Source organism: Macaca fascicularis, chromosome 6 (genome assembly GCF_037993035.2).
Source record: "Macaca fascicularis isolate 582-1 chromosome 6, T2T-MFA8v1.1".
NCBI classification, from domain to species: domain Eukaryota; kingdom Metazoa; phylum Chordata; class Mammalia; order Primates; family Cercopithecidae; genus Macaca; species Macaca fascicularis.
Window position 1 is genome coordinate 65,740,905 of NC_088380.1, and position 26,350 is coordinate 65,767,254.

The window sequence follows — 26,350 nt, forward strand, 5'->3', positions numbered from 1 at the left end:
GCAGCAGGAAGAAGGGGCAGACATTTACAAGGGCTGGGTCTGCTGTTGTCACTCAAACAGGAGGCCAAATTTCTACCCTGAACACAATCTTATCATCAGTAAATGCGAGGGAGAAAGAGAGAGAGGGAAACTGATTAGAGAAATCTCCTGCAAGAAGTGCAAACAGTTTGCTTCCCCACAGCAGGATATTGGAAAGCCCCATGAAAGCAGGCTCTAGAGAGACATACATAGTGGAATGACAGTACTTTTTTAATAGAATTTTTATAAAGAAGGAAACCTTGAAGTTCAAGAGTCTGGCAATCTAAAAGTTTTGTAGAGAAAGAAAAGATTGGGTTCCAAATAGATAAGTGCTGGTGGGCATCTTTCTAATTTGCTCACTTTTCTTTCTTGGCATCCTATTATCATTGGCAGCTTCTCCAGGCTGCTGCTGCTTCACTCTTGAGCAGAGTGTGCCTGAGAGGAAGATTGCCAATAATCTGGAAGGGGCAGGAGACGAGGCAATCTCCAGGCTTCTGTTTCCTGAGCTCTGACAGCACCCAAACATGGGTGTACATACCGTAGGCATTAGTCTTCACTCTGGCCCAAATCTAGGTGGATATACAATCTAGTCAATAAGCTTTAAGAGTTTATTCCTAAGAGAGCAAGGGAACACATCTGAGTTATACCCATTTTTCTGTTTTCTTAGGGCTATCAGCGAGGTGGAAATAGAATGTCAGTAGACACATTTTCTCTGGCATTCCAGGCTCAGCCAAATGACTTAACTATGTTCTCCTGTGCTACGGACCAAATGATAATGTCCCAATCATTTTCATCTTAAGCAGATGTAGAGGAGTGAAGAAAAGTACACATGTATTATCCCAAACCCATGTGTTTCTGCCCAGGTTGCTCAGGAACTATGGCGCTCTTTGTGCTTTCCTCTCAACAGGCAGATCTTATGAAGATGACAGTGGGAGAGCACTAGACTGTGCGCAGAATGAAGCGCTATGCAAAAAGTTATCGCAAATATATATATAATAAGGATTTAAAACTGTCTGTGTGTTTCCATTACATTGGAAATATAGTTGGGGGGAAAGGATTGGAAAAAATACAACAGCATATAAGCAAAGAGAAGAGACAGGAGAGGAAATCTTCATCAGGGCCAGTTATTATCTATCAGGGTCTACAAGCGACTGTGGTTGGAGTAGAACTGTTTCATGTGAGGGTTGTGTGTGTGCTTATATCTTTCTGTATTTTCTAATTTTATTAATGAGATCATAGTATATAAATAAAAATATTTGAAACACATACATATAAAAGGTAATTAGAGCACTTCAAAACCATGTGCTGTCATACAACCTATTTGTTATAGATGAGACAGAGCTTGACTGGAAGCAGACATACTCAGTTTTGTCTCTAACGGTATACTTGAACAAAATATGCTTTGGGCTTCCATTTCCTCACCTATAAAAATAAGAACACCACCACCTACTTCACAGGGTTCTCCTAGGATTAAACATTACATCTGTGAAAGCACCTTCGCCAGTGCTGGTACTTGGAGGCATCAAAAAAGTTCATTTCCTTACCTTTCCCACAATTCCTCTGCTCAATCGAGGGATTCAATCCTCTGTTTTGATACAGGGCCCTCCACAGAGATTAGATTGTAGAGGGCTTGACAACTTGCAAAAAAATATCAGACAGCTGTTTCTAGATCTGTGTTTGCCATCTTTATTGCACCAAAGAAAACACTTCTCCTTTATTTGTAAAATCTGCTGTCTGTGGCAAGATTCATCAAGGCCCTGTAGGACTTTCTGACAAAGAAAGGGCACTCTTCCACATTCATTCCCAGTCAAAGGCTGGCTCTAGGGTGTTGGTAGTGGGACTTTTCCCTCACTTACTAGCTAACTTAAGGCTATGAAATAACAAAATCACCTAAAACCAGAGGAAAGGAGACCTTTCCAAACCCTAATCATGAAGGCTGTGCAGGCACAAGGTAGAGAACTGCTACAGCACCAAGCACAATGAAAAATTCTAGAGCAGACAGATGCCTCATTCCGGTTACCATCATAGTCAAGGTCATATAAGGAAAACTGCCAGATAATGGAAGAAAACAAACATTCTCAAGATAAAAAAAGTCTTTATCATGCCTCTTTACACCAAATCATCAAATCTGAGAGGAAATGTTTAAGAAAGTAATAGATACAAAATTCAGTAATGTGAGAAACACATTATATTTGCTTACTTCTAGGACCCACCACTGACTTAGAAGCCACTCCCCTAGGTCTCTCCAGTAAAAGCTTATCTTTACAGAAAGGAAAAGCTTTGGCACTACTACAAAGAGTAACAGTAGTAACCACCATAGGGTGGAACCTCTTCAGGTGTGGACGGGTAACTCACAGGCTTAGCAAATTACAGAACGTACCTCAGTAGCACATAATGAAGGGCATTGCAAAGTGATCTCAAGTCTACTGGACAGCCTAGTTTCAAGGCAAAAGCTTAAAGTACTAAGAGCTAGTTTTGCCTCTGCTCCCAGCTTCCTGTAGGAAAACAGGCAGATCCTCCATCATCTCTTAAATGGGAGCATTGTGCTTACTATCAAAAAGCTCTTGATCTGAGGCCCAAAATCCTGCTGAAGTTCTATTGCACATTTTGTGTTTATGGGCAGATGTTCATTTTTCTGAGAGAAATTTCATGTCATTTGTCAGGTCCTCAAAGATGCCCATGATCCAAAAATATATTAAGAACAACTAAACTAAACTAACTTATAAGCTCTCTTACATATCCCAATCATTAGAGCAAATTTTTCTGATTATTAAAACAATGCATTGTAGAAAAATTGAAAAGTGTAGGCAAAAAGAAAAATCTCCTGTTATTGAGTCACTCAGAAATAACCACTGCTAACATTTATATATACATAAATATTTCTTGGCCGGGCACAGTGGCTCATGCCTGTAATTCCAACACTTTGGGAGGCCAAGGCGGGCGGATCACCTGAAGTCAGGAGTTCGAGCCAGCCTGGCCACCATGGGAAACCCATCTCTACTAAAAAAAAAAAAAAAAAAAAAAAAAAAAAAAAAAATTAGCTGGGCGTGGTGGCACATGTCTGTAGTCCCAGCTACTTGGGAGGCTGAGGCAGGAGAATCTCTTGAACCTGGGAGGCAGAGCTTGCAGTGAGCCGAAATCACACCACTGCACTCCATCCTAGGCAACAGAGCAAGACTCTGTCTCATGAAAACAAAAAACAACAACATAAATGTTTCTTGTATTTTGAATTTATATGGTATTAGGCTCTGCTACATTCCACATTGTCACACATTAAAAATTCTTCAAAAACAGCAACTTTAATGGTCACATTTTATCATAAGGATTTAATTACATTTTATCTAACTGTTTTCCTATAGTCGGATATCTGTGTTGATACTAATGTTTTGCCATTATAAACAATACTGCTGTAAACATTCTTAAAAGTCAAATTTGGTTATATTTTTGTAGGTAATAGCTACTAACAATTTTTGAGCAAGAAAATAGCAAAATCTCCAGAACTAGGGATCTATTGTACACCATGGTGACGGCAATTAATAAAATGTATTGGACACTTAAAAACTGCTAAAAGAGTAGACCTCAAATGTTCTTACCACCAAAAAGTTATACATATGTAAGATGATGAATATATTGATTTGCTTGATTTAATCATTTCACAATGTATACATGTATCACAACATCACATTTATACCATCAATATATAGAATTTTTGTCATTTATATCTTAATAAAGCTGGAAGGGGAAACGAAAAGAGCAAAATCAATAATTGTCTTATGATAGTACAGGGGATGAATTGAAATGGGGAAGACTAAAGGCTTGGGAAGACTGAAGGCAAAAGGTTATTATCTGAGAACTTGAACCAGGGGAGAGACAATGAGACTGAACATGAAGGTCCAGATACGGAACACATGCTAAAGGGAAATTGCCATGAGTCAGTGGTTCAGAGGGAGACAGAAGAAAAAAGAGTAAGCTGACTTTCTACTTTCACAATTGGAAGAAAGAGTACACCATTAACCAAGACAGGGAAAATATAAGCCAATTTAGAGATAGAAAGATGAAGAGTCATTTCTAGAAGGTTACTGCAAGAAAGATAACTGCAAATGTCATGACTGAACTGCTTCTTTTTATCATTATCATCACAAAACATACCCCCAAAAAGCAACCGATAATCTAGGATACTCAATTACAATTACATAAACTAGAAAGTAGGAGACAAGGGAACTCATTGGTGTATCATCTCTTTGCTCTTGAATGTTCAAATCCAATAAATTAGGTACTAGTAATGATATCTTCTAAAGCATAAAAGCTGAGCAGTTTTCATCATTCAGATGAGAATAATTTTTCATAATTATGACTATATATCTAGTATGGTAATTTTTAAAAATTATACCACATTTTTCATCTTTATCTCTATTGTTTTATTTTGCTGTTTTAATCAATTCCATTTCCAATAAATGAGGTAAGACCTATGGGAAAAATAAAAGTCCAGAAATCAATGTCACTAACATGTAAAACACCACCAGGAGGAAGTCAGCTAGAAAACTAACTCAGTGATGATATTTTGAGCTCTCCATGACATAGTAAAGCCAATAGGAATGAAAAGTAGAGATTTTCTCAATGAAATCTCTGCATATCATTCAGATGTCTGTATTCAGCTCTGAAACAGTAACTCTGGACTTAAATTTAAAATGTCATATTTTATTTTAATATTTACCATGTAAAAATTTCTATGTCATTCTTTATTATTGAAATATGTTCTTTCCAAAAACTTCAGATTACCAAGCAAAGATGCAGTTGAATTTCTGATAAGATTATTTGAAAACACCATTTTTACTGATTCCAGAATACTCAAGAGAATACAAAATGTAGAAAGAGGCCATCTAGCAAAGAGGATGTTGATGTTCTCTTCATTTTAGTAAGAGGTTACTATTTTTTTTTATAGCCATCTTTCCTAGTATGATAAATCTATTACATATGTATTTATTGAAAGCTGTTTTCACATACCAGGTACTGGTACTAGGTGCTGATGGTATAAGTGAGATCAAGCTCATAGAAATGTAATTGATCTAATTCTTTTCTTGTAACTGGAAATTAAAGGAACAAAGAAGCTAATTAATTCCTTTTAACATTAATCCTATAATTCCACCCTGTAATTCTTTCTTTCACAGTCCCATAATGAGTGAGAGGAAAATTGGTTACATGAGAGCCAGTGAGGTATAATCCCCACCAAAGAAAAGGCCCTATATAGTAATTCTGAAAGCCAGAGAAAATATGAGAAGGTTTGAAAAGCTCCAAGCCTTCCCTGCGCTAATCTGGTTTTCAGATAAGACAGTGAGAAATCTGGTAACAACAGTTCCATGTGTCATTTCAAATGAAACACAGCATTTAAATGGCCTCAGTCTGAGTTATAAGCTGCACGAAGCCATACTTTTCCATATAAAGTAAAAGATACAACCTCTGCTCCAAAGGAACATGAAATAATTCGAAAGAATGGCACACAGTATTGAGAATGACAAAGCACCTAGAGATCACGATGTATTCCCTGATTGCAGGAAATGAAACTTGAACTTTACAAAATAAGATTTAAAGAAACGGAGGAGATGAGGAAGAAGAAATGGATTCTAGAGCAATTCCTTTGTGGCAGTGCATAAGGAAAGGGACAGAAACAAGAATAAGCATACCTAGCTCCCAAGATAAGCCTAGAGAGCGAGACTCCACTGGTATTCAGTGTGCCAGGCTCCTCCTACAGGAGAAACAGTGACATTAATTTGTGCTAGAATGTGGTCTATAAAGGGATCATTAACCCTCCACCTGGGAGACAGCATTAAAATTATGGTCTGCAAAATGCTAAAGAGGATGACCCCATACAACAGAAATCAGGAGAACATGGTAAAACTCAGATGGCCTTGAGGGTCCAAAATTCCAGAGAAACATTGGCAAAGGCCCTGGAGATGCTGGACTGGACTGTTTGTCATCAACCCGTACACTTATTCATTTGCTGCTCATTTAGTAAACTTCGCTTGATGTTACAAAATTTCCCTAGGTAAATATGCATGTAGGAGATGAACTGCAATCTTTTAAAACTGGCATTTCCATCAAAGTTAGTAATTACAGCTCCCTGGAAGAAGAGTTCACACAGGTCTGCAGATCTTTTAGAATGGCATGCGTTTATCACTCACCAGAGAAGGCTGCCAGCTCCACAACATGAAGGCAATTTATTCTTCTCTGACCTAGTGCTGATTAGGTATAGACTGGGCAATCTACCACATACAACCCAGAAATTGAAACAGAGAGAAGGTGAGGACTTAGAACATGGAATTGTATCAGTTACACAAAAATCCTCATCTGGTTCTGAAAGGAAATGAAACCTAGAAAAAAAGAACTGCTGCAAGGATATAAAGAATTTAATTGCTAACCAAGGCCCTTTAAAAATTACATTATAACACCTCAGCAGAAGAAAATACGTCATTCAACCTAATGACTTCTCCACTTCTTTTAGGTATACTTTTTCTAAATATCCTGGAATAAGAAACTGAGCACTGTGATAAACAGAGAAGTCACTACTGTGATGTGATTTGTGTATTTCTAACAGTTACATGACTGCCTCAAAACCTCTCTCACACTGATTTACCATGGCAGGTTGCTTTCCTTACACTAACTGGGTATTTTGTTTATTAATAACTATTTAGCACAGACTATAATAGAGACATTGGGCTTGATGCTAAGGGCAGAAGTGAAGAAGATGATCCCTTCTTAAGGCTATTGAGGAAGATAAACAAGAGGGAACTGAAGTTCAGTGTGATAATTTTAATACCAAGGATAAGAGGGTATGAAACTCACCTTTGAGAGAGGCAGGGTCAAGGAAGGCATCTGTTCAGAGGTAATATCTTAGCAAATGAAAAAAGAATAAAAACTAGGCTAATGGGAGAATGGAAAGACACTCCAAGCAGAGGCATCACCTCTTCAAAGGCTTAGAATCTACAGAGAAAGGGGATATGGAAAGTACATATGGAAAATGCATCCAGTTTAAGGTGAAAAGAAGATCCTTGGAAGGTGAGCAAGCACCAGACAATTAATGATTTTTAAGCCATAATAAGGAGTCTCAATTCTGAGAGCAATGGAGAGCTACTAAAGAGTTTTAGATATAAGAAGTGGCAAGAATAAACACTCTCATTGCCACATGGAAAGTGGACTAGAAATTGACAGACAGACTAAAGGCAGGGAAATTAGTCAGGACACTGTAGCAGCAATTTAAGCAAGAGATGATGAAGACCTGCACCAGAGAAGTAGAGGCAAAGTGGTGAAAAGTAGGTGGAATCAAGCGTGATAGAATCCACAGATCCTAATGATAAGTCCCATTTGGGATGGAAAAGGGGGAAGGAGAATCAAAAATGCTCCCCAAGTTATTTATCACTGAAACAGAGAATGCAGGAGGAGAAGCAGACACGGTGGGGAAGATGAGTTCTAGTCTGGGCAAACCGAATTTCAGGTGACTTTGAGAAATCACAGGAAAGATGTCCACTCGGTGACACGCCAGAGAGAGATCTGGCCTGGCCAGGGCGTGATCAGTACATGAGTGTTTCTCAGGCACATTGGAACAGATGAGCATGCCCAGTCAGAATGCATGAAACAAGATGTGATGCTCTCAAGACACTGGTCTCAGGGCATCAGGAGACAGTAAAAGGGAGAGGTGACAATGTGCTAGCAGCCCTGGCTCTCCGCGCCCCCTCGGCCTCAGCGTCCACTCTGGCGGTGCTTGAGGAGCCCTTCAGCCCGCCACGGTACTATGGGAGCCCCTCTCCCGGCTGGCCAAGGCCAGAGCCGGCTCCCTCTGCTTGCCCGGAGGTGTGGAGGGAGAGGCGCGAGCGGGAACCGGGGCTGCGCGCGGCGAGGCGCTGACAGTCCCGCGGGCGCGGGTGGGGGCTCGGCGGCCCCGCACTGGGAGCGGTGGCCGGCGCCGGCCCAGGGCAGTGAGGAGCCTAGTACCCGGGCCAGCAGCTGCGGAAGTTGTGCCGGGTTCCCTAGCACTGCCGGCCCACATGCACCAGGCTCGAATTCTCACCGGGCCTCAGCAGTCTCCCCGCGGGGCAGACCGCCATGTCCGAACCCCCCCCGCACCCCGCACCCTCCCGCACCCCCCCCCCGTACCCTGCACCTCCCCCGCACCCCGCACCCCCCCGCACCCCGCACCCCCCCCCGCACCCCGCACCTCCCGCACCCCCCCGCACCCCCCCCCGCACCCCCCACACACCCCCGCACCCCGCCCGCGGTGGGCTCCCCCGAGGCCCAAGCCTCACCGACAGACGCCGGGTCCCACCAACCGCCCAAGGGCTGAGAAGTGCGAGCCCACGGCATGTGACTGGCAGGCAGCTCTGCCTGCAGCCCCGCTGAGGGATCCACTAGGTGAAGCCAGCTGGGCTCCTGACTCTAGTGGGCACTTGGAGAACCTTTATGTCTAGCAAAGGGATTGTAAATACACCAATCAGCACCCTGTGTCTAACTCAAGGTTTGTAAACGCACCAATCAGTGCTCTGTGTCTAGCTAACCTAGTAGGGACTTGGAGAACTTTTATGTCTAGCTAGAGGATTGTAAATGCACCAATCAGCACTCTGTGTCTAGCTCAGGGATTGTAAATGCACCAATCAGCACCTTGTCAAAATGGTCCAATCAGCTCTCTGTAAAACAGACCAATTAGCTTTCTGTAAAATGGACCAATCAGCTCTCTGTAAAATGGACCAATCAGCAGTATGTGGGAGGGGCCAGATAAGGGACTAAAGGCAGGCTGCCTGAGTCAACCAGTGGCCACTTGCTCAAGTTATTTTCTGCAGGGTGGAAGTTTTGTTTTTTTGCTCTTTGCAATAAATCTTGCTGCTGCTTATTTTTTGGGTCCACACTGCCTTTAAGAGCTGTAACATTCACCATAAAGGTCTGCAGTATGAGTCCTGAAACCAGTGAGACCGCGAAGCAGCAGGGAAGAGCAAGCAACTCCAGAGGCGCTGCTTTTAGGAACTGTAACGCTCACCACCAGGGTTTGGGGCTTTGTTCTTGAAGTCAGAGAGACCAAGAACCCACCAATTCCATACACAGAAGGATCCATGTTACTTTAAAAGGGAGGAAGCTGATTCTCTTTTGATACACTAGAATTTGTGCATCCCACATCAGCCAATGTTTAGCTGAGAATGAAGAGAATCTTGAAAGATGGTGAATCAGGCAAATATTGATGATGGGGGTAGAAAAAAACAAGATGAAGTTAAAAAGCAGGGTGTTCAACGTTAGTTCTAGACAATAAGGGATAAAACCATCACAACTGGGATTCTTGGGCAACCAAGGAGCCACTTAGTCAGTGATCATCACTTTAGGTTTTATTTTGTTGTTTCCTTGTTGTTTTGAGACAGAGTCTTGCTCTGTCACCCAGGCTGGAGTGCAGAGTGCAGTTGTGCAATGTTGGCTCACTGCAGCCTCCATCTCTTGGGTTGAAGTGATTCTCCTGCCTTAGCCTCCCGAGCAGCTGGGATTACTGGCACGTGCTGCCACGCTCAGCTAATTTTAGTATTTTCAGTAGAGATAGGTTTTCACCATGTTGGCCAGGCTGGTGATGAACTCCTGACCTCAAGTGATCTGCCTGCCTCAGCCTCCCAAAGTGCTAGGATTGCAGGCATGAGCCACCATGTCCAACCAGATCATCACTTTAAAGAGAACAAGAAGTATGTGCTCTTCAGTGATTCTACAACCTCAGGTACAGAAAACCAAGCAGAGAGAGTTCAGATTGCATGGGCTATTGGCAGTGTCCCATAGAGCTATCTAGACTAGTTGTTTTCACGTTGGCTGCATTCCCATTTGAGACTCTTGTAATTCAAATTATATTTTTGCTACCAGCAGGATTAGCATCTGTGAGAGTGTATAATATCCAGACCACAAATTAAAATCTGCGTTTTCCTAAGATTCCCTGGGAGATGTACATGCACATTAAAGCTTGAGACCTGCTGCTTCAGAATCACTTGAAGTTGTTGTTAAAACAAGAGATTGCTAGATCAGGGATGGGGCTTATGAATTTGCATTTCTAACAAGTTTCCAAGTGCTGCTGCTGCTGCAAGGTTAATACTGTATTTTGAGAATTTTTGCCATAGAACAATTCAGAATCTCCCTGGATGGGACCCACAGGCATCAGTATATTTTTAAGCTCGCTAAGTGATTCTGATTTCCAGCCAAGGTTGAGAAACACTGGTAAAAATATTTTTCTGCTTTTCATTACATAAATAAGGAAATGAATATGAGAAGCAACTTAGCTATCCTCTAACACCAGCTTAAATTTATGACTAAATTGTTCTTTAATATAAAATAGAATATATTTAATATAATTTTGATTAATCAAAAGAGAAAGATGCTGCGCCATCCTTAGTGACTCATTTCCAGAGATATGTTTGGTTGTGATTGGAAAAAAAGGTCACCATAAGTAACGATTATCTTAATCATTACAGTAACCATCAACTCAATTTATTAATTTTAATTTCTGATAATTTAACATGGTATTGGCATTTTGAAGGCCACAATGTGTTTTTTGAACTCATATTTTTTTTTAACAGAAGCAAGGTTGTATACATTATTTTTCCCCTATCAGCCTACAAAACCAATTCTTTTCTTTCTTCTGTGTGCTTTGGGTTTAACTTTACCTTTTTTCTAGGTTCTTGAGGTAAAAGTTTAGGTTATTGATTGAACTTTTTTCTCTTTTCTAATGTAGGTATTTGGTACTATACATTTTCTCTTGGCATGGCTTTAGTTGGGTCCCACAAATTTTATAGTGCATTTGTACTTTTGTTAAGCTTAACTTTTTTTATTTCCCTTGAGATTTTCTCTTTAATCCATGGATTTTCAGAAGTCTGTTGTTGTTCAGTTTCTAAATGTTTACAGATTTTTGTATTATCTTCCTCTTAATTGATTTCTAGTTTGATTCCATTGTGGTCAGAGAACAAACACTCTGTGTCATTTAATTGTTTTGAAATTGGTTGAGGTTCTTTACATGGCCTAATGGTCTGTATTGTTATAAATTCTATAGACACTTGGGGAAAAAATGTGTATTTTGCTGTTATCGGAAGGAATGTTCTCTAAGTGTTGATTAGATCCAGTTGGTTGATGGTGTTGAGTTTTTCTATATCCTGGAGGACTAATAGCCTAGTTGTTCTATCAATTGTTGAGAAAGAAGGGCTAGAGTCTTCAACCGTAATTATAGATTTGTCTGTTTCTCCTTTCAGTTCCATCAGGTTTTGCCTGCATATTTTCAGCTCTGTTGTTGTCTGCATATGCATTTAAGATGCTATGTTTTCTTGGTGAAGTGACTCTTTTACCTTGGCTAAATTAAACTTGCCTAAAGCTGACTCCTTACACATTTTAAGTTAGGCCTGGTGGTTTATATGTATACAGCGAACTGTAACCTAACAGGGTGTGTAAATAGACAGCAACCTACTATTATAAGTAGCAGAGTCTCAGCCAATCACAGTAGCCATACTTTAGCATCCACAGACAGCCAACTGTTCAAACCTTGTTCAAATAAGACAAACACCCAGCTGTAATCAATCCAGGTGTTTCAGTATCCCATTTCTATTTTCTGTACATCACTTTCTTTTTTCTTTCCATAAATTCTGACCACACAGCAGTGCTGGAGTTGCTCTTAATCTACTCTGGTTCTGGGGGTTGTTTAATTTGCGAATCATTCTTAGCTCGATTAAACTTGTTAAATTTAATTTGTCTAAAGTTTTTCTTTTAACACCATTTTATAATGTACCTCTTTGTCACTAGTAATTTTTTTTTGCTATGATGTCTACCTTATCAGATAGTAGTATAACTATTTATGCTTTTCTGTGATTAATATTTATATGATATACATTTTTCTTTTTTATTTCAAACTTGCCTATATCATTATATCTGAATTGAGTTGCTTGTAGACAGGGGATAGTTAGGTCATATTTTTTATTCCATAATGCCAATTTTTGTTTTTTGTTTTGCTTTAAATTTCTTTTGTTTGTTTTTCTCCTTTATATCATGTGTCCTTATTTTAATTTTTTAATTGTAAACATTTAAGGTATATAAAACAATGTTTTATATACATATACATAACAAAATGATTACTACAGTCAAACAAAAGAAAATTAGCACATCTAATGGGGAAAAGTGGCTTTTCCTCTGAGAGCCAGTACAAGACAAGGATCCTCACTCTTGCCACTTCTATTCAACATAATACTGAAAGTTCTAGCAAGAGCATCTAGAGAGGAAACAGATATAAAAATACATCTATATCAGAAAAGAAGTAAGATTATTCCTAGTTGCAGATTACATGATACAAAATTCCACAAAAATCTGTTAGAATTAATAAATGAATTCAGTAAGGTTGCAGAATACAAAACCAACATACCAGCATTTGTATTTCTTTACGCCAATAATGATCTATCCAAACAAGAAATCAAGGAAACAATCCTATGTACCATAGCATAATGCAGTTATATAGGATAAATAATTCTAGAGATGTAATGTACTGGCATGAGGGCTGTAGTTCATAATATTACATCATATACTGAAATTTGCCAAGAGAATAGATTTTATGTGTTCTTATCACAAAAAAGGTAACAATCTGTTTTTTAATTGGTGTATTTGAACTATTTACAGCTAGTGCAATAATTGGTATGCTAGGGCTTAACTCTACCATTTTACTTTTTGTTTGTACAGCTTTTTTAGTAGTTGCTCTAGCTATTACATCATATTTGTATAACATATCAAAGTCAATTGGTTTTGTCATTTTATCACTTAAAGTGAAGTATAGAAACCTTACCTCTTTGAACATCCCTTTAACACTCCACATTTATAATTGCCTTCAATATTTTCTCTACATACACTTAGAACCACATCAGAAAGTGTTATAATTTTTTTTCAACCATCAAACATAATTTAGAAAACTCAGGAGAAGGAAAGTCTATGATATTTATACATATTTTTGCTTACCATGTTCTTTTGTCCTCCCTGATGTTCCAGGGTTCCTTTATATGTTACTTCCTTTCTGCTTAGCTAACTTCCTTTACCATTCTTTTAGAGTAGATCTGCTGGTGATAACCTGTTTTTATCTAAGTATGTCTTGATTTCCTCTTCATTCCTGAAGAGAGTGTTTTCACTGAGTACAGGATTCAAGATTCACAATTCTTATCTTTCAGCGCATAAAAAAAAAATGTGGGTCACTTCCTTCTGGTCTCCGTGGTTTCTGATGAGAAACCTACTGCCATTTCATTGATTTTCTTATATATGTAAGGAATAATTTTTCTCTGGCTGCTTTCAAGATTTTCTTTGTGTCTTTCGTTTTTGAAAGTTTAATTATGAAATGTCTTGTCATGAATTTATTTGGGTGTATCCTGTTTATGGTTCACTCAGGTTTATGTGTTTTACCAAATTTGGGAAGTTTGGGACCATTACTTCTTCAAGTACTCTTTCAGCCCATCCCTCTTTCTCATTTCTTTCTGTACTCTGATGACATGAATGCTAGATCTTTTGTTATAATTACATGGGCCCATGAGGCTCTTGTTTTGTTTTGTTTTTCCCATTTTTTTCTGTTGTTGAGGCTAGGTAATTTCTATCTTCCATTTTATTTATTATTTTTTATCTCCTGTATTCTGCCCATCCACTAAGCTTTTTCTTTTAGTTATTGTATTTTTCATTTCTAAAACTCCATGTGGCTCATCTTTTTCTCTTTCATTTCTTTGTTGAAAGCTTCTCTTTCCTTGTTCAGGTTCTCTATTTTTTCATTCATTCTAAAGGTGTTCAGATTTACTCATTGAAGCGTTTTTATCATGTCCATTTTAAAACTGTTGTCAAATAACTCTGACATCTCTGTCATCTTAGTATTGGTGTCTATTAATTGCAATTTTCTTTCATTTTGAGATCTAGTTCTTGGTTTAAGAATAATTTATTAAAACCCGTTCATTTTTAAATTATGTTAAGAAACCATGTCTTATTTAAATCTTCTGTTTTAATTGGCTTTCTCTGACACTTCTCTGGCAGGTAAAGGGGCAGGTGATGCTGCCTCATTATTACTACATGGATGCAAAAACCCAGATTCCCCATTCAGCATCTTAGGAAGAGGTTCCTTATTACTGCTGGGTGAATGTGAGAATTCTAGGAGTTCCAACTCCCAACGTGGTCTCCACTGACACGCAAGGAGGGTAGGGTGACCTTGGTATCACAGGGCAGTGGTGAAGGTCCTGAATATTCTCTAGGTCTCCACTGACACCAGCCCAGTCAGGAGAAGAAAGAGCACCCGATTACTTCCAGATGGCTTTGGAAGTCCAGAATTCCCATGTGGTCTCGACTGACACTGAGAATAGAAATGGAGCTCAGTGATGATAAAACTCCTGGTTCCCTCCTTGCCCTTTTCTGACACTATCCCAGTGTGGACATTGGGGTACTTCATTAGAATCTCAAAAAGGTAAAATCCTAAACTCCTGACATGGTTTTTGCAGGTATAGATGTGACTGGGTCCACAATGCCTTCTCTGTTATTTACCTGGAATATGGTGGCTATTGTCTAAAAGTTTTGCCTTGTTAGGTTGACCCTCTCTGGTCCTTTAGTTACAGAAAGCATGCTTTTGTTAAGAATGTTTTTGTTTACCGTGTAATGCATTGGTATTTTTGTGTTGTTGATTTCTTTTTTTTTTTTTTTCCTTGAGACAGAGTCTCACACTATCACCTGGGCTGGAGTGTAATGACATGATCTCGGCTCACTGCAACCTCCACCTCCCAGGTTCACATGGTTCTCCTGCCTCAGCCTTCCGAGTAGCTGGGATTACAGATGCCCACCACCATGTCTGGCTAATTTTTTGTGTTTTTAGTAGAGACGGGGTTTCACTATGTTGGTCAGGCTATTCTCGAACTCCTGACCTAATGATCTGCCCACCTCGGCCTCCCAAAGTGCTGGGATTACAGGTGTGAGCCACCACGCCCAGCCCATGTTGATTTCTTAAACTCCAAGTCTGGTATATATGAGGAAAAAAGAAAACCCAGGGCACTCTAGGCTGGGCAACAGAACAAGGCCCTGTCTCAAGGAAAAGTAAAAAGGAGAGATACTCTATTTCAATACAAATAACATTGTTTTAAACAGCATTACTCAACATATGAAACAAGTAAGTCATTATCATTCCTAGAGTAAGGAATCTAAATTGATTGAAACTCATGTGACACAGCAATTAATGTTTTTCTTTTGGCCCCAAGGCCCCAAGTCAATCTGCCTTCTGCCTTCTCTCCATATTTCAGAGTATTCCTCTCTCTCTCTCTCTCTCTCTCTCTCTCTATACACACACACACACACACCCAAAATTTTTAATTGTATTTAGCAGGAGGAATAGGGAAAGCTACGTATATTCCATCTTCCTGGAAGTCTCAATTCTTTAATAGGATGAACTATTAATGAATATAATTAAATTTAACTTTTGCAGAATAGAAATTATCTGAAAACATTACTAAGTCACTAATGGTAGCTTAAATAAAATGAGAGAGTAAGAAACAAACCAGGAAGAAGTACAAGCCAAAGCTATAGATATAATCTGAGGCAGGGAGAGCTATACCTCGTGGACTCAGCTTCATATAACCAGATGTCAGAGGCTGCTGGAACAAACCCTTAGCACCTGATGCCTGAAAACAGGATGCATCATGGGCCTTGAGAAGTTCCTTAACTCTTCATCAGTAAATAGCATCGTTGTGAGAGCTATGCAAGTTGGTAAACATAAATAATATATAGCACGGCCAGGCTCACATTAGGGCTCTATAAATGTTAATTATTAACTTACTAATTAAAAATATGTTTATTATCTAAAATAAGGGCTATCTGAGATAAAAATCTATCTGGTGTAATTCTTAGGCCACAAATCTCTAAGGCTTTGGAGGTCAATGTAGCAGAGGACATTGTGGTCATTACTGAACTTAACATGTGAAATACACTCTGCCTGTTGACAAGGACGTTTCAATCATTTCAGGCACCTGCTTAAGTTGATAGGCAGCATTGTCAACCTAATTTAGAAATAAATATTGAAAAAGAGATACATACAAGATCGGGGGAGCTAAGTCTACCCCTCCCTCTCACTCTACTTTGTTTCAGTAGCAGACTTCCCTGTCTATTAGACACTTTCTCCAAACATACAAGAAAGTACCTCAAAACCACACAAATCCAAAATCAAACTTCTTGTCTTTCCTGTGGAAATTTGCTCTTCCTTCCGGTTTCCCTATTTCAGTAAGGTATCAGTAAAGTAAGTGTATCTTAAAGTGTATCTTCAGTAAAGTAAATGTATCATAACCTCCAAGGAAACCAAAACAGAAATTACAATAATCCTTTATTCACCATTCCTAAAAAGTCACTAAATGTACTGATTCTATATCCACACTAACTTTATTCCTGCCTCTCCCCACTGTCATTTCTGTAGTATACCAACTATGATGGCTGAAATCTATGAAATCTTTACCAAGAATTATTCTAAATGATAAGAAATTTATGAAAGGAACAAGAGTTTATTTCAATAGATAATAGATATCATTCAGGATAGTTTCAACATGACCAAACCTTTTTTAAAAATTAAGCAAAAGAAATGAAAAATAATAGAAAAATTAAGAATAAGAAAAGAAGAGGCCGAGCATGGTGGCTCAATCTTGTAATCCCAACACTTTGGGAGGCCGAGGCAGGCAGAAGGCTTGAGCCCAGGAATTTGAGACCAGCCTGGGCAACAGCAAAACCCTGTCTCTACAAAACATACAAAATTAGCCAGTCCTGTGGGTGCACGCCTGTAGTCCCAGCTACCCAGGAGGCTGAGGTGGGAGGATCACTTGAGCCTGGGAGGTTGAGTCTACAGTGAGCCGTGATTATACCACTGCACTCCAGGCTGGCCAACAGGAAAAAAGGAAAAAAAAAAAAGAGAGAGAGACTCTATTTCAATTACAATAACATTGTTTTAAACAACATTACTCAACATATGAAACAAGTAAATCATTACCATTCCCAGTGTACAGAATCTAAATGAATTGAAATTCATGTGATATAGCAATTAATCTTTAAAGAACAAGAGAGAAATAAACCTATATATATATATATATATATATTCCTCAAAATGAGCTCTATTTGTCAGGCAAGACTATTCAGGGGAAAAAACGATTATATAGTAAAAAAAAAAAAAATCTGGAATATGCTACATTTGATCAATGAAGATTGAAGAGTACATCAGCATATTGTAGGTTGGAAGTCCTATGGTAACTTGTTTAATTTGGTCTAATATGAAGATTCCAAGGTTTCAGTGACAGTGAAAACATTCTTTTTCCTCTAAGTGCCTTTCATAGAAATAATGAGAAGCTGTAGCTTAGAAACCACATGGAGTCCATCATCATTAAAAATTTGATTTCAAATAAAACAAATAAAATTTCTTATTACTATGTTCTCTGTGTCTACGTCCTCTTGTCTTCTTTCTTTTGTAAAGACACATTTTGTTGGATTTGGGGCCCAGCTGGATAATCCAGGATTATTCCATTTGGAGATCCTCAACTTAATTACATCTTCAAAGATCAGTTTCCCAATGAAATTCACATTCACAGGTTCCAAGGGTTAAGAGATAGGCATATGCTTTTGGAGGCTGCAGTTCAAGCCACTACATATGAGTTATTTGGAAGTATGATATTTAGTGTCCAGATATCTGAGGACTTTCTAGGCATCTTTCTGCTACTGATTTATAACTTAATTCCACTGTGGTTTGAGTACATATTCTGAAATCCTTTTAAATGTCATGAGATATATTTTATGGCCTAAAATATACTTTATATTGGTAAATGTTTCATGCATATTTGAAAAGAATGTATATTCTGCTGTTGTTGGGTGGAATGTTCTAAAATGTGGATGCAGTTATTTCATTGTTTTTCAAGTCTCTATATCTTTACTGATTTTCTGTCTACTTATTCTACCAATTACTGAGAGAGGTGGTAAAATTTCTGACTATAATTATGAGCAGTATGTACTATATTACCATGTTTTCTAATATGATCTCCATCTTATACCCCAAGGTTCATTAATATCTACACAGATACATGCTTCCTAATGCATTATCTCCCTCTTCTATTAGAAGTCTTGCCCATCTTTTGTCTTATTTTGTCATAGATATTTTTTCATAAATTTTGGTTAATATATAGGAGATAGTTGACTACAAAAAACTCAATTTCAGGTTTCACTCATACTTTGAAACTCAAAATATACTTTTTTTGTTATAAATGTTTTAAATTATGTTCTTAGTTTCATGAACTGTCTGCTCCTGATCATTTGATGTAATTCTGCACACAATCAAAACCACTTAGAAATTTTGTGAGAGGTACTAAATGCTCTACTGCAAAGTTTTGGGCATTAAGTATTTTAAAAGAAAAAATGGTAACATTTTTCCCAAATATGTTAGCAAATTCAAGAAGCAGATTATACTAATTACAATTACTGTGAAGTTACATACACATCATGAACTCAAATTTCTTCTTAGGAGACTTAATGCAGCTTAACACTTTACCTCATGGGAGTTACAATATAGAAAGAACACATTAAAAAATTGAGTTGATTGCTCTATATCACAGCAGGGCCTGTAAAATGTGCGAGGTCTCCCAAGGTGGCCACATTCTTTGATAAATTCACCTGTGGGCTGCTGTTATATTTGAGGGAGGCTCAAGAACTACCATCTGCAGAAAAGAGAAAGGAACATGAGGACTGAGTGTTATTTTCTACACACTGAGTCAAGCTCACTACTGGGGGAAAAAAAAAAAAAACTGTCCCATATTCAGCCAGTTCTGAGAAACCAGCTGAATGAATACAGTGTGGTCACGTCTCAACATTAAAATACACAGAATCATCCACTCTAGGAAGCACAGTGAATGGAAAGATGAGACAAGATCCAACTAATTAATATGGTGAAACTGCAATTTGTCATAGGAGACAAATTTCTGTTAAAATTGTCATGCAAAATAACTAGATAGTACACTTTGGGAACCTGATCATTATTTCTACATCTATTTAGCACTCACCTTGTTTTAGGTAACTATGCCTGGTAGTATAAAGAGCTAGTAATGTTTTACCTGATCTCAAGGAAATTAAAAATTAATGTTAAAAATGCATAATCATTAAAATAAGGTAGCCTATATTTCTGCTATTATTATGTCTACCAATAATAGAGTTATCTTCTGGGTAAAAAGTCCCTGAGACAATCTCCTACCTAGGTGTGGAAACTCCCAGGAAGTTGCACTTTTTAGGAACACATTCTTTGGTCACCAGACTTCTTCCCAAAGTAGTCAATGCCTGTAAGTCTTAACTGTAACACTAAAGTCCTAATTCAGATACAAATGCAGTGTATGAAAAAGAAGGGTGTTGCCTGCTTTTAGCTAAAAGTTTAGGATGACAGTGGTGTACTCTGCCATGAGCTGCATCACAGAAAAAAAGCCCCCGATGATATTTCTCCAGGACAACTAAGGCAACAGAACATTGTCCCATCACTGTCATTGTTTTTGCACCTACAGAGACCCACTGATGAAAGAGCTGTTTCTTCTGGGTCCAGACCAGACAGATTTACCTGATGATCCTTTTCCACTATTAGATACTCAAATAGTGAGAATCTGTAACAGTTTGTTCACCTTTCATCCCCACTTTAAAATAGAGAACAGCTAGAGGCTTGTGACTTATTCTCATGTTAGAAGCCCTCTTATCTGACATAATGAGGATAGGTAGTTGGCCAGTTTGTTAAATGAATATATTAGAGTCAAGAATCTTCAGAAATAATACCTCAAGCATTCTTTATAAATGTAAACATTTAAATGCACATAGTTGGCTACTCTTTTGATGTAGAGCCAAGGCCTTTGCTTTGAGTTTGAATCTCTTAGATTTCTAGGCTGTCTTACATCAAAAACATCCATTATGCATCATCTATGACTTACAGTATTTCTTTGTAATTGAGAAGTTAAGGCTCTCGAGCAGCAATCTGAGTTAAGAATCATTCACATTTCCTCCCAATCTTTTATGATTGGCTCACCTACACCTAATTCTACAGTAATTTTTTTTAGCATATTTACTAGCATTCTATTTAGTTTTCATATAAACACTTCTCTTCACTTACATGTTACATCACTCTACATAATAATTATATGATATAATATAATAGCAAGTACAACAGTCGTTAACAGATTTGGGACTCTTGGCAAACATGCACCGCCACAAAGGGGACCTGAAGTACAAAGGTGTATTAAACAGTAGCTGTCTAGAATGTCATAGACATTGGTGTGCAGACTTTAGAGAGGACATAATGTCTGCTAAGGCACTCTGCTGAAAAATATATAGAATAAGGATTCTGCTGTTGCTTCTTGAGTGTGTAACTTTGTATAAAGTCCTGATTATTTAGAAAAGAACAAACAAAAAAATAACCTGCCTAATGCTCTCCATTACAACTAGAAAATAACCTTAATCAAAATACAAGATATGAATAAAAAATTACAGAGAAGAAAAATAACAAATCTGTTTGGGAGTTGAAGAATTTTTAAAAAATGAAATTTCAGAAAAATCAAGACAGCAAAAGAAGGTTAGCAGAGGAAGACTTCTACCCTAAGAAGAAAAGCTATGTATGAATATAAAACTACTAAAGTGAAAACAAAGAGATACTACCTTGCCAGCCTCAGCTCCCTGCTACAAGTCCATAGAGTGATGTGGTGCCCACAAGTTCCCAAATTCATCAAAGATGGATTGCAATAAAATGACCTTGAGAATTCCTTTCAGGTCTATTTGTACAAACCTTGGCATGTGAGTGGCAGTTTCAACGAAAAACCAGCAGATCACGTGACTGGGTTTGCATGTTTATAAAACTGTTTCAAATGCAATCACCAGATTTCAAGATTTGAAAAGCATTCTAAAATGTTTCATAGTGCACAAGTAAAAGGGACAGGAACATTTCAGTGTTTCTGAGCAAATACAGAGCTTTAAGAAAATAGCTGGTATCAGTGAAGACATTTTGATTGGACAACTTCAGGCAAACAGGACGCCCATTTAACACTACACGTTCTCATATCCTTCACCATGAATTCAGGCATAGCTATCTTCAATCTGTCACAACAACCTGGGAAACATGATAATTCTTACAAGTGCCACAGAAAAACTATTTAAGAAATAGCAGAATTTGTCTGTTTCCTTAGTGAGAAAGGAGATTGATACATACCCTGGAAGAAGCTGTAAAGTAATACCGTTCCCATGAAATACAACAAGCCATTGTAGATACTTAAGTAGTATTGTCTAAAGAAAAACAACATTCTTAAAGATCGTTTTTGACAACAATGAAACCAAGTCATGGCCACTTTTTTCTTACATTTGATCTCCATAGATATTTGTACTCCAGAGATAGACATTTGTTTACATAAAATAAAACATCATAAATTACCAACTAGAGTAAGATGTGTGTCAGAATAGCTGCAAATGACACTTTTGCAAAAACCACAGATAATACGATGTGGCCGCTAAGAGATTCGTCACTGGCTATTTTTGAAACTCCAGCCCTTTACACCGACTACCATTATAGCTATTTAAGCATGAAATGTTTGTCCTCATTTTTATTCATATGTTTTATGGACCATTTACTGTTAGCTAGAAAAATCGTTTAAAAGGTAATTCAGTTTACAGCTGAGGAAAAATAAGCCTCCGAAACAATCTCAGAATATTGACTTAGTGTCAGATAGGTAGGAATGAATTTAAATTCAATGTGAAATTGGGGTAAAAGGTGACTTTTTAACAATTAACTTTAAAAGAAATAAATGAGAAGAGTAGCTTGTTAATGTTTCTCTCTTTGTTTCCCCCTTAATAGGAAACACCTTAGCCACAAAGGGATGCGAACTTTCCGCAAAGTTTTCATTGTTCAAAAATAACTTCAAGTGTGAAAGGTATGGCTTCAACACAGGATTAACTACTGTTGGCCTCTGCCACACAACACACTGTAAAGACTATGAAAGACTAGATTAGGGAAGAATAGGACAACCATGCCTTCTATAAGACATATTTTATTTCCCAGTAAAAACAAAACTTAATTATAATCGAAAAGTCTTTAATGCTTACTGTGTGTCCAAGGCACTACTCTAGACAGCACAGAGGGATACAAAAATGGTAAAACCTAGCTTGTGGCCTCCATGAACTTAAGGTCTAGAGGGAAGAGAAATGCCTGAATAACTTCAGCACAAAGCAGTGAATAAAACAGGATACAAATATACAAAATGCACCTTCTGCTGGTAAATGCAGTTCCCTTAGCTGTCAGTTGGGTTGAGGTGCCATGAGAATAAACTCCACCCTCCTATTGCTGTGTAGGAGAGGCGCCCCCTTCAGGCCTTAGAGCACCATAGATTGCCTCTTGCAAGTATGTGTTTCCTCTACTGCGGGGAGGCTCTTCAAAGAATTAAAATTCTTATTTACCCTGTGTTCCTAGCACTTAGTTTAGTTTCTTGTACATAAGAAGTAATCAGTAAATCAGTAAAATGAAGAATTAATAAATTCCCTCCATCCAGAATCCTCTGCCTCCTTTTCTCTACACGTGCCTATTTACATTTCTGAATGTAAAAATCCTACCCAGCTCAAATGCTACTTCTTCCTTATGGCAATATCCAGTCGTGCCTCACAATTCCCATCCTTGGCAGAAATATTGTTTATACTTTCTCTGGACTCTATAGTTTATATCCCTAAAATTTCTAAAACTTTGAAATGGCTGAATCTTTAAATCAACAGTTGTCACTAGCTCTCCTTTGATACAATCCTCTAATATTTTATTTGATTATTGCTATTTGTGTACATTTGTTTTTATGTGTAAGCTCCTAGAGGGAGGTATCTGATGCTAACATGCCATTTATGATGCCACCAGCATTTTAAAGGAGCATCCATTTGTTGGTTCAACAAGAACTTCTTTAGCATCAGTATTGTACCTAGAGCTAAATAAAATATTGATTTAATTAAATCGTATTTCTGGAAGTGATTGAAAGATTCCAATGGAACAGGGGTTTTCTTAACCTCCGCAGATTTTTGTCTGTTCTAACAGTGTGCTGTGTTTGTGCGAGGATTATCATCACCTAGGGCTATTTTGAGACTAACTACTGCAAGCATTTTTCCCCATCAAATCTGCAAGCATTGTTTCCCTCAGGTTCATCTTCTTCTTGGATAATGTCACAGATGAAATATACTGATGATCTTACATCAAATACTTAGAGGAAGAGGTTAAATGATTATTTGCCCCATTGTGATGGTCAGCTTCTAGCTTTGACCACCAAACCTCTGCTATACATTTATGAGTCTTCCTAAACCTCTAATTTAGGTTTCTAAATTCGAAATGCAAATGTCCTCTTCACCCCCAGAAAAGTTTGACATCTTTTTGTTTGATCTTTCCATCTCTACAAATAACAAAATAAAACAAAACAAAAATAAAATGAAGAATACATTAAATGCACAGCTTTTAGCTCACTGCTGGGCACATAGGAAAGATGGGGCTAAAAATAGTTAACTAGTGATATGTGTACAAAAAGGTTTTTTAACTATAAATAATATTTTTTGTAACTGGATATTTTATTTCATAGACAACTGTCATGTAGTCAGAGACTACAAAATGCAACACTCATAGCTGGTATTTTATGTGCTTTCAGTTTGAGGTTTCTCATTTACAATGAATCATTTATATTTTCTCTAAAAAACATAAAGCATTTTTGTTATTTTCAATCACATCAAATTGATTCTATTCTTGACATGATGACCATAATTGCAACAAGAACATCAATGATCATAATGGGATATGAGTATTTCACTTCAGCACTTCATATTCACCAAATCATGTCATGTGTGTACCTTAAATTTCTGAGAATTCATTTTTCAGAATCATCTTATAGATTGCTATTTTTCATAATAAACTAAACTGCTGATTCACCTACAAGAAAACACAGAAGGAACATGTATAACTATATTTGAGTTAACAGCTGCTGTGCCTACTAAAATCTTCCCCGTCTCACATTGAGAACACCATCACTACGTTTTTGCAGCTAAAAGAAGGTTGTTCTAAATGCAGATAATCTAAGAATCAGTCATCTTACATTCATGTCTTTCCCCAGAGTGGTTTAAAGGAAAATGCTTTAGAAAAAATGTTTATAACATTTAAATTTGTTAGTTGCTGGAAACACTAAGTCTAAAGTAGGCTGTTTCTAGAATTCCTTAAATATCACCCCCCTCAAAAAAAATAACAGAATGCAAAGTCCAGTATGTCTGATTTAAATGTACCTACAGGAGTTCAAAATAAGCATGATATTTTGCCCTAACTGGTAAAAAGTTCTGGTGTAAATTTTAGACAATTTGGGTGATCCTATAAATCATGATAATCTCTCACCATCTGTCTCTTCTAATTTCACCATTCTTAACTTCTGTTCTGTTTCTCTCATCACAGTCCCAAAGTAAAGAGTCTGTTTTGAAGGTTATCAACTCTTTCCCCACCCCTGTAGAGGAGACTTCCCAACTGCTAAAATAGCAATAAAAAATAACTTGCCTACCAATTACTGAGATGGTTATAGAATCTCCGATTGGATCATCCTCTGGTTAAATGTTTAAAGCTCAGTTAAAATGCAAATTAACAGTAGACAATGTAGCAATTATGGCAAGAGTGGGACAAGAGAAAAAGTTTCATCCAAGAATGTAAATTTTGGAACTATAATTAAATGTGCAATTTGTTCCGTTTCATAGAAATTTTTATGGCATGGAAATGTACCAGGAAACCCCAACTAAAATAGTGTCAGATTAGTATTTCTAGTCTGGTCAAAAAGAATCACCTTAGAGACACTGCAATTTTGACAGCCCATCTTTTATCTCATGTCACTGAATGGATTTTTCCTAAATTGTTAAATTGGGTGGGTTAATGTGAAATTCCCTGAGTTTTTTGGGGAAAGATGAAGTAATTTATTGATGAGGATGAAACTTTCTAGATATGTCAAGATATGAGTGCTGCATCACAGAGAGGCTGGTACTCATATGTGTGAGTAGGAATAGTGTCTCCACTAGTGGCTTGAGTAAAATCTATACATGCATATGGAACATATGTGGATTCCATCTGACCAGCCATTCATGTAACAGTTGCCAGTGTGGGGATGGGTTGAGAAGAGGTGAAATTCGAACAATAAAAGATCAAAGGTAATAGGAATATAACAGAAAGCACAAAGCACTAAAGGAGGAATCATCTGAGAAGTAAATGATTATAAATCATAACAGAATGGAGATTGATTTACATTCTGAAGATCTCAAGGAAACAAAATGTATAAGGAACAAAAAAATAATGTTTGGTAAAATTAAGAACTGACACATCTAATAAGAAATGACTATAGAAGGGCAGAGAATTAGTGGTTTGGTCATATGGAATAACCCATACTTGAAAAAAATTATACATTAATATGAAAAAATACATATAGAATAACAAAGAGGAGGCTGGGAGTGGTGGCTCACACCTGTAATCCAAGCACTTTAGGAGGCCAAAGTGGGTGGATTGCTTGAGCTCAGGAGTTTGAGACCAGCCTGGGCAACATAGTGAAACCCCATTTCTACTAAAAATACAAAAAGTTAGCTGTGCATGGTGGTGCACACCTGTGGTCCCAGCTACTCAGGAGGCTGAGGTGGGAGAATCACCTGAACCTGGGGAAATGGAGGCTGCAGTGAGCGGTGATTGCACCACTGCACTGCAGCCTGGGCAATTGGAGTGAGACCCTGTCTCAAAAATTAAAAAAATAATAAATAGGAGAGTATATAGACATAGATAAAGCAAAGGCATAATGATTTTTAAAAATATTATTTCCCCTAATGTATTTGTAACTCCCCCAAAAAGGGTCACAAGCCAATAATACAAATAGACAAATAGTAAGTGCTATAACACTAAGGAGACCTGAATATTTTCTAAAGAACAAAATGTTCTGCACTGTCTCGAAGGAATGTGAGGTAGCATCAAAAATTGTTAGAATCTTTTTTCTGGGTTTCCTGTTTATCCAAAGAGCAACATCTTTAATGAGCAATGACCTGGACACTGATTCAACATCTTGACATGGACACAAACCATCTTGACATTACCAACCTCCATTACAGACTGATAATATTGGTTCCAATCTTGGACATTTTCAGGAAATGAGAAAACAAGCTAACCATCTGCCTTCCTTTAGTTGTAGTTTTAAAGCAAGGATATTCCAAAAATAAAAGTCAACTCTATGCCACAGATTAAATATCAAACTATGAATGATATTTGCTATTCAGGTAATAAAAGTGTAAGATT

At 37.7% G+C, this 26,350-nt stretch overlaps 1 long non-coding RNA gene across 1 annotated transcript in view; it reads right to left on the reverse strand.

Moving 5' to 3' along the window:
* The window catches only part of LOC135971295 (uncharacterized), a 304,442-nt gene extending 283,616 nt beyond the window's left edge, over positions 1 to 20,826 (reverse strand). The window contains exon 1 of the long non-coding RNA XR_010587378.2: positions 20,704 to 20,826. This is a non-coding gene — a long non-coding RNA (uncharacterized lncRNA). The remainder of the gene's footprint in view (positions 1 to 20,703) is intronic.
* Positions 20,827 to 26,350: the final 5,524 nt, after the last annotated feature.